Consider the following 9343-nt stretch of genomic DNA (forward strand, 5'->3'; position numbering starts at 1 on the left):
TCGTATAACTTTGTTGGCCACGTATTTAAAAAATAAAGTGTTTTGGGGAGGGGGGGGTGGTTGGTTAGCTCAGTTGGTTAGAGCGTGGTACTCTTAACAATGACGTTGCCGGTTCGATCCCCACATGGGCCACTGTGAGCTGCGCCCTCCACAAGTAGACTGAGACAACTACTTGACTTGGAGCTGATGGGTCCTGGAGAAACACACTTAAATAAATAAAAGTTTAAAAAAATAAAAAATAAAGTGTTTTGCACATGGCAGTTGTAAGATAGCTTCCCTCTTCCTTGATACCTTAATTCCCTCTTGGTTCTACAAAACCCATTTCCTCTTGCCCTAACTTCAGGAGATACTGAAAAACAATGCAGAGTCTCCCAGGCAAAATTGTTTTATTCTTCCTAGGTTCAAGTCCCACGCACCATCATCAATAACCAGGACTGACACCCAGCTCCGACAACCCCAATAAATATCTGCCGCAGAGACTTTTCCCCCGCTACTTAATTTCTTCCGGCCCTAAACTGTACACACACATACACACACACACACACACACACACACGCATGCATGCACGCACACACACTGACTCACTGACTCCCTCACTGACTCCCTCCCTCCTTCCCTCACTCACTCACTCACTCACTCACACCAGCCTTCAATCATATCCACTCTTCTCTGGCACAAGGTTGACTAAATATCTAGAGATATGCCCTGACCTTTCACCACCAGCTAAATGTCTTCAGATGTTGCCACTTTGATTATAATCCCTGCCTTCTCTTCCTATTATCTCAGATGCCAACCCCCTGAGACACATTAAATACATAATGCATTTTGACTTGCATCTGGGCTACGCTGTCTGGTCTGGGAGGTTACAGCAGAAGCATATGCCTCCTTCTTAAAATTCAATTATTCAAATTCAATTTCTTCTCTTGCTCCCAGTCCTCACCAGCATGTAGTCTGGGGCTTTTCATCAGAGTACTCAGACTGCCAGCACTGGAGCCAGAAGGGATTGGCTTCTGTTCAATTTGATTCAGCTGCCATTTGTTGTTGTCGCTGTTGATACAACGCACTGTTCTGGGCACTGGGGACCCAAAGATGTAGAAGACATAGTAACGACTCTTTTAAGAAGTTCATGTCCATGGTAGCAAGAGTGACTTATATGCATTTAAACCCCAACAATGCACGACAAGGGCAATTTTAGCATCAAAGATAAAGCAATATAAGAGTGCAGAGGAGAATGCAATTAATTATTTCTGCGGTGGGAGGAAGGGATCAGTCAGATAAGATCTCTTATCAACAGTAAGGATGATGAAACACTCTATGCTCACAGGAAACAGAGATTAGAGTCAACCAAAGCAAAATGAGGGTGTCAAGCATTGTTCTAAGTGTGAGGGTGGGGGTGAGATGTGGGGGTAAGGAGTGGTTACAGTAAGAACAGAAAAAGAAACCACTGCATACAAATGGTGAACATCTTTTCTCAGCTCCTCTCCTCAGCTCATGCAGTTCCCCTTTCCTCCGTGTCCGTTTAAGTCACCTTCTTTACCATCTGAAATCCCATTCGTTCTTCCAAGCCCCAATCCTACGCCCTTTGTGGATTCCTCACTCCTAACAGAATTCACTGATTTTCCCATATCATTTTGTTTTTGTATTTGCTATTTGCTCCTACAGTATTTTTTTGGCTCAACTCTAATGACATTCGTTAGTGACTGTCTTATATTGTGGTACATATACGTCATGAGAGCAAACAGCCTATCGTAGCCATATTTGTATCCTTGAGTAACTCACAGGTGTTTAGCATGTATCATAGACACTAAATTCATGTTCTTTGCATGAAAAGCCAGTGGCAAACACAAACCCAGTTAGAAATATATAATAAGACACTTGGCATGTGTTTGTTCAAGTTTATAATGGAAAGTATTTACTACTTTTCTGGGCTATAGAAATCTTTTTCCAACTGCCTGCTCAAAATCCTCCTGGATGTCTCAAAGGTACCTCAAACTGGACTCATTGATATCTCCCACAGCACTCCAAATGGGTTCCTTTACGATTGTACCTAGTACTATGAAGTACACCATGGCCCATGCAATTCTACTGGAGAGAAAGAAACCTTGGGTAATTTTTGATACCTCTCCTCCTCACTAATCCTGTTATACACCTTGGTTTCACTTCCCAAATGTCTCTTTTTTAATCTCCATCTTTGAAGCCACTGCCATGTTCCAAGGGGCCATCAGCTCTCACCTGGGATCCCATGATATACTGCAGTGGTCTCCTTGCACATCTCTTGGCCCCTCTACAGCCCATTCCAAAGCTTCCTCATGTTGCCCTGCAATCGCTTCCTGTTGCTCTGAAGTAAAGACTGACACCTCTCCACAGACTTCAAGGTCTTGCATGGTCTTGTCCAGCGGTCAGCAACCTTTGTCTGTTTACAGAGCACTTGTAAATATTTTAGGCTTTGCAGACCATGTGATCTTTGTGGCAACTACTCAACTCTGCCATTGTAGCAAGAAAGCACCCACAGATGAGACGAAAAAAATAAAATCACATGCATGTGTTCCAATAAAACTTTACGTAGAAAAAAACCCAGCAGGCTGGACTTGGCTGGCAGGCCATAATTTGTGGACTCCTGCGCTAGTCCAAAATGACCTCTCCAGCTTCATCTCTCTCCACTCTCCTCTGCTCTGCTCTCTGCACTGACCCTCTGGTTCTAAAACATCATCACACCCTCTCCTCCTATAGTGCTATGTTTAGGCTGGCCCTCTTCTGTCTGAAACTTTTCTAATATCATCCCCTTTTCCTTCTTTACCAATTTTATTCTTCTCTCAAATCTCACCTAGATATCACTTCTTCAGGCAACTTTTCTGGCCTCTTCAGCTAAGTCCAGTTCCCTGCCAGATGCTCTAAGAATGTTTCATTCTTTTCCTTCAGAGGACTCATCAGTTTGTAAATACATTTTGTTTAATTGTTTAAGGTCAGACCCCTGCCCCTTGACTGTAAACTCCATGAAGGCAAGTCCCATTTTTCTCATTACCGGCCACAGTACCTTCCTGCTACAGTGCCTGGCACATAGTAGGCACTGTTGACGAATGAATAAATACCAAAGACGGAACGTATGGATATGAACAATAATTGAAGGACTGGCTAAAGTTGCCATATTAAGATGAAAATTATAAATTGCTGCTAACTTTCTGAAGAGCAATGTGTCACTATATCTCAAAACCCCTAAAAATGTACAAAGCATTTGGCTGAGCAATTCTGCTTCTTGGAATGTGCTTAAGGAAATAACCATGGATGATATAAAGATATATGTACAGAGATTTTCATCATACCATAATAACCAACTAATTATAAATATATTATAAACCATCTAAATGTCTAAAAAATAATAGGAGATAAGTTTAATGAATTCATCAATTGAAACGATTTACTATGCAGCTATTAGTAACCTTTTAAAATCATATTTAATGATTTGAATAAATATTCACAATATACAGTTCAGTCAGGGCTGGCTACATAATTTGCATAGCCCAACAGAAAATGAAAATGTGGGGTTAATAAGAGATAAAAATACATTCATTTCTTTCATGGTCTCTCACTTGACATGGTATTTTTTGCTATTTAATGTTGTTCTAGGTAAGAAAAAATTAAAATTTTAAATTATTAACATGAGTTTCACAATTCATCTCTCTATTGTACAATGAAAGTTTAAAATGCAAATAATAAAACCATTTAATTCACTTGCAGAATTACCAAAATTATACAATTCATATTTTGAAGTCCGTATGCACATGTGCTTCTTTTTTGCCAAAACTGTGAAAAAGCTGCACAAAATGAACTCAACCATTTTTATTTCATTTCTTGATACATGCACAATCTACCAACATTGTCTACTTTTAGCTCACTGACGAGTAAGAAAGAACTGAAAGGAGAAAGAATTATGGGTTGCCCTATTTTTCCCTTTCCTTCAATGTCATCATTTTCAGCATATTGGCTAATAGAGGGAAGTGGCATGAGTAAGAAAGAGTATAATAGGGTTTCCTAATCTTTCATGTTTCTGAGAATACCATTGTCTTCTTTCTGCAGTAGAAGCAAGTTCTGGTTTAAATGGCCTCTCACAACTGTCATTGTTCCTACTTGCTCAGAGACATAGCACGCTTACCTGATACTCACTCTCAATCTCCTGAGAGACCCCTGCATTAGGGACCCACTGTAATTCTGTGCACGAGAGCATAGTGAGCCCTACATGCAAAAGGGGAGGCAAGAACTGGAGTCACCCAAATTGCATGGATCTCTACTCATGTGCGTGTCCCATGGGACTTCACTTACAAAGCATAAGCTCAAAGACAAAATTACTAAGAATTTCATGATGGCAAGAGCAGAGCATTAAACTAACCATAGGCCACACTCTCACGAAGCCAGCCCTGCATTAAGTGGAAATAATGAATTACAGTCGAATCTCAATTTTGCACACACACACACACACACACACACACACACGAGTGCATTCTCACATGCACACACTCATCTGAATACACACAGACATTTTTAAAAGATTGGAAAGATGTACACTGAAGTATCAGTAATAGCTATCTCCTAGTTTTATAAATGATTTCTATTTTTTTTGCTTTGTGTCCTGATGTGTTTTCTACAGTAAACATGTCATATATTTGTAATATTAAAAAAAAAACACAGTACATTTATAAGACTGATGCTTCGGAAGTCAGTCCGTTATGTAGCCACAGCAAGAAGAATGTCAGATGGGTGGACAGGCCCTCCTCAAAGTGCATTCTCAGGGCAGCAGCCAATTTCGTTTTACCACTTTGGAAGCACTCTTTTTCCCATTCCCACCAGGATATGGAGAGAGGGTGCCAGATGGCAGAATGGCTTTGTAGTCCGTTTAGATAGCTTCATCTATTGTGGGTACAATTTAAGCTCTCAAAATTGTGTCACCTTCTAGTCTTTGCCAATAATGTCATCATTTGATATGGAAACGATGCATACTATTAAAATGGTAATATGATTTTTAAATGTGCTTCAGCAGCCAGCTTGCTCTGACTGAAGTATTTATCTTGCTTTTCCAAACCCTTTCTTCTGGAGCCACAGTAAGAGAGCAGGAAGGATTAAATTCAAGTGTGTGTATATCTTCTTCTCCATCCTTGTAGTTCTCTCTGTCTCTCTCTCTCTCTCTCTCTCTCTCTCTCTCTCTCTCTCTCTCTCTCTCTCTCTCTCTCTCTCTCTCTTGTTCCCTCTCCCTCTCCCTCTCCCTCTCCTTCTCCCTCTCTCTCTCTCTGGATGAGATGGGCTTGGCAATATTCCTAGCCTAGAGGAAGTCAGAAAGTGAACTCTTATTCAAATATTACTACCTGGAATACTGCCTTATTCATCATTTCTATCAAGGCACCTCACATAGGCTGAAATATAGTAGGTGCTCAGTAAATATCTGTTGAACGAATTGCTAAGTCGATTCATAAATGTATGAAGTGACTGATTTATTCAGGTAGCATTTCTAATTAAAAGTTCTCCCTCAGTCCTACCTGGTAGAACTGTGTTTAGGGACAAAATAGAAATGATATGCATGGTGGTGTTTGAACAATAGGATCACTCAGCTCAAGAATCTTCTACCAAGGTGCCTAAATTCCACGGAAGAGATTCATTTCTTTAAGTTACACTTTCTTTCTTTATTTCAGCAAATAAGTAGTACTTTAATTTCTTTCCAGCTTAATGGATATATAGTTGATATACAACATTGTGTAACATTAAGGTGCACAGGTGTTGTTTGATACATTTCTATATTACAAAATAATGACCACTACAGCATTAGCTAACTTCTATCACATCACATAATAACCGTTTATTTTCTGTGGTGAGAGCATTTAAGATTTACTGTCTTAGCAACTTTCAAGTATATAATGCAGTCTTATTAACTATAGTCACCATGTTGTACATTCAACACTCAGACTTACTCGTCTTAAATCTGGAAGTTTTTGCCCTTTGAACATATCTCCCCATTTCCCCTGCGTTCCAGCCCCAGCAACCACCATTCTACCTGCTGTTTCTGAGTTCATCCTTTTTAGATCCCATATATTCATGAGACCGTACTGTTTTTTTCCTTTCTCTGTCTGACTTATTTTGGTTAGCATAATTTCTTCAAGTTTCTTCCATGATGTCCCAAAAGGTAGGCTTTTCTTCTTTTTTATTCACCTAAATTGTCCCAGGTCTTGGCTATTGTGACTAATGCTGCAATGAATATCTCTTCAAGATTCTGTTTTCATTCCCTTTGAATTAATACCCACAAGTGGGAATCCTGGGTCATCAGGTAGTTCTATTTTAAAATTTTTGAAGAATCTCAAACTGTTTTCCATAGTGGCTGCACCAATTTACATCCCTACCAACAGGGCACGAGGGTTCCCTTTTCTCACGTCCTTGCCATTTGGGTTAAATCATTTCTAAAATCTTCTTTTAAAATTCAAAAATCCATTAGAGAGGATAAAATTAACCCTTTATTCTTCAGTACAGTTTAGCTTATCAGTTAACAGTGTTCATCTAGGGACGGAGAGAACTGGGGTTTGTGACTATGTGTGGATGGGAAGGAGGGGCGAGGCATCCATTTTGGTGCTACAGAAGGGTGTTCAGGATAGCAGGAGTCATTTGGAGGCTAGAAAAGAACAGGGAGAGGTTAAAAAGGAGCTACATATAGAAAGAAAAATAAATACATTTCATTTATTTCAATTTTTCTTTTGGGCTGATTCTCCTTTCTCTTTTTCGGTGATGCCCCAGGACTCTCTGGCCATTCACCCAGATCATGGCCTCTTACACAAAAGTATTCTGATTTATTCTGTGTTCAGTGTCTGGCAGGGCTGGGGAGGGGGTGGAAAATGGAATGGTTAAAGGAATTAAAGCCTTACAGGGATTTAAGCCACACCATTGAAATGGAGTCTTGGTAACTGATCGAGGCATTCAAATAGGGATTAAGTTCCAGGTCTGACTCCAGTGATTTCTAAAATGAAACAAAGGGAAAAGGGGGCAAAATGGAACAGAATCAAGTGAAATGGATTGGAATTGCAAGGGATGTTGTTGAATTTTTACTCGGAGAATGTATAATTTCAGCCATGAAAGAATTAAGTATCTCTGAGAATAAATCTTAGAGAAGAATCACACATTTAAAGAAAAAAAATTAATAAACTGTCCTTAAGATTTAGGTTCAGGAAAATCCAGGCTATTAATGGATAGATTAGATTAAATAATGTTTCTCTCATTGAATTTGTGTTTGTTTAATGCAGAAATTGGCTGGACAGTATTACTAAGGCTTCATGATAAAGAGAAGTTTGAATTCCAAGAAACAAGTCACCCATCTCCTTGAATACATGTCCCCGTCAACCCGAGTTCGGCATCCAAAGTTGTGAGAACGGGGAAAAATGAGAAGAGTGAAAACAAGAAGTCATTTTCTTCCTTGTTTAATCATGAAAAGGTTACTTTACTATCCTCCTTTCCACACTGCAAGCCTTCAGGGAGGAGTGAGACATTTTCAACCTGCTTACCCGAGTCATTATCAGAGTAGATTAGAGGTAGGTTCCTTGCATGCAAATGAACCAACTTGACAAAAAAATAAATTGGAATTTAGATAGCAACAAATAAACTGGATTGAAGGCTCATTTCGGTGCCTTGCCCTTGCATCTGTGGAGCTGAAAGCAGGATAGAATTCTCGAGTTGCTTAGTTCTCTCTGTCCCTTCCATGACATGGCACAGGACTCGTCTCTCTCTTCTGCCCTCTCCTGCACACACAAACACACCGACCCCAGCCCATGTGCTCCTTCTACTTCAAGCTGATCCTTATCATCACCCCACGCATGTCATATTATCAAATGTTTCTGCCTGTGTCTTCAAGGCACAGCCAGGTACCATAGGTCACTTGCCGGAACAATGTATCTCTCAGTCACTTCTCACCTGCGTGTCTTTCAGAAAATACCCCCAGGCATTTATTTTCTAGATGCTTGATCCCAGCCACTCTCCCCAGCTCCTTTCTACATCTTCCCACCTCTCACCAACTCCTTGTCTCTATCTCTGAAGACAGCTTGTAGCAAAATTTTAAAATTTTAAAGTCAGTGAAGTTTGTCTTTGAGTCCTCCTGGCTGCCACTCCCACCATTTCCCCATGCTTAGTGTCACCATAAGTCCTTCAATACCCTCAAGTTTCACCCATCCCCCACAAAACCTGATTCTACAAAAGACCCACACTTGTCACTTATACTTTGGTATGACTATATTTTCATCTAAGACAGTTGGGTCTTAAACCCAATGAGAAGTCTTCCCTTATAGACCCCAATAAGGACCTTTCAACTGTTAATGAGATGAGGAGGAGAGGTCTCTGTGACTCTGAAATTTTACCTCCCGAAGTTCGGTTTCTCAAAGGGTGGTCTGAGGACTGAGTGCCAGAATCACCCAGTGCGCCAATTAAACATGCCGTCTGCTGGACTGCTTCTCCCCTCAAAACCCCCCCTCAAAACCCATAAATATAATCTGTTGGAGTAAGCCCCAAACGCTACCCTTTTATAAAGCACCCTGATTATTCTCAAGTATGAATTTCTGATATTAGGACAATCAACATAAAAAGCTATGCTTGCCCAGGAATTTCGATTTCTTGGTGATCAGTCAGGCCCACCTCCATTTTCCAGATGTGGCATTAGACCTGAGCTGCTCCATGACTTACCAAAAATTATACTCCTGGTTAGCAGAAGAACCTTCTAAACAAGCGTCCTGACTCCAAAACCAGGATGCGTCCCACACCGCACTTCAGAGTGGCATAAGCCAAGAGCCTACTCATATAAAGTGACAGTTGACAACTACCTAAAAACAGAACATCTTTCAGAAATTCTTCAAATTATAGTTCATCACATGTCCAAGAATTCAGTGGAAGATTTCTTACACCTGACATGGAGACTTCAGGCAGAAATTCTCATTTTCCACTCAGAAACCCTCCATCTCCTGGTCCTAATTCCTATGACTGAGCACATCACACTGGACCTAAATCTCTGAGCCTCTTCATTTCACAAATGCCTTTATCTTCAACTATAGAAGCATATTTGGTCAGGACAGGGGGAGTTAGGTACCAGAATATAATCAATATTGAAAGAAGAAGCTACATGAGCTATTTAGATTAAAAAAAGTAAAGATTACAGAATTTGGAGGCTCTGAAAGAGCACCTTTCAAGCCAGAGGAGGTCAGGATGAAATAGAGGAAGATTCTGGAAACAGAGATCATGGTTATCATGAGGGACTCAGTTCCCACTCCCCACACAAGAACGCAGGATATGGTGAGGCCAAAAAGGAACACCCATGGAACCAGAGATGGGGGAG

Source organism: Rhinolophus hipposideros (genome assembly GCF_964194185.1).
Source record: "Rhinolophus hipposideros genome assembly, chromosome: 19".
NCBI lineage: Eukaryota > Metazoa > Chordata > Mammalia > Chiroptera > Rhinolophidae > Rhinolophus > Rhinolophus hipposideros.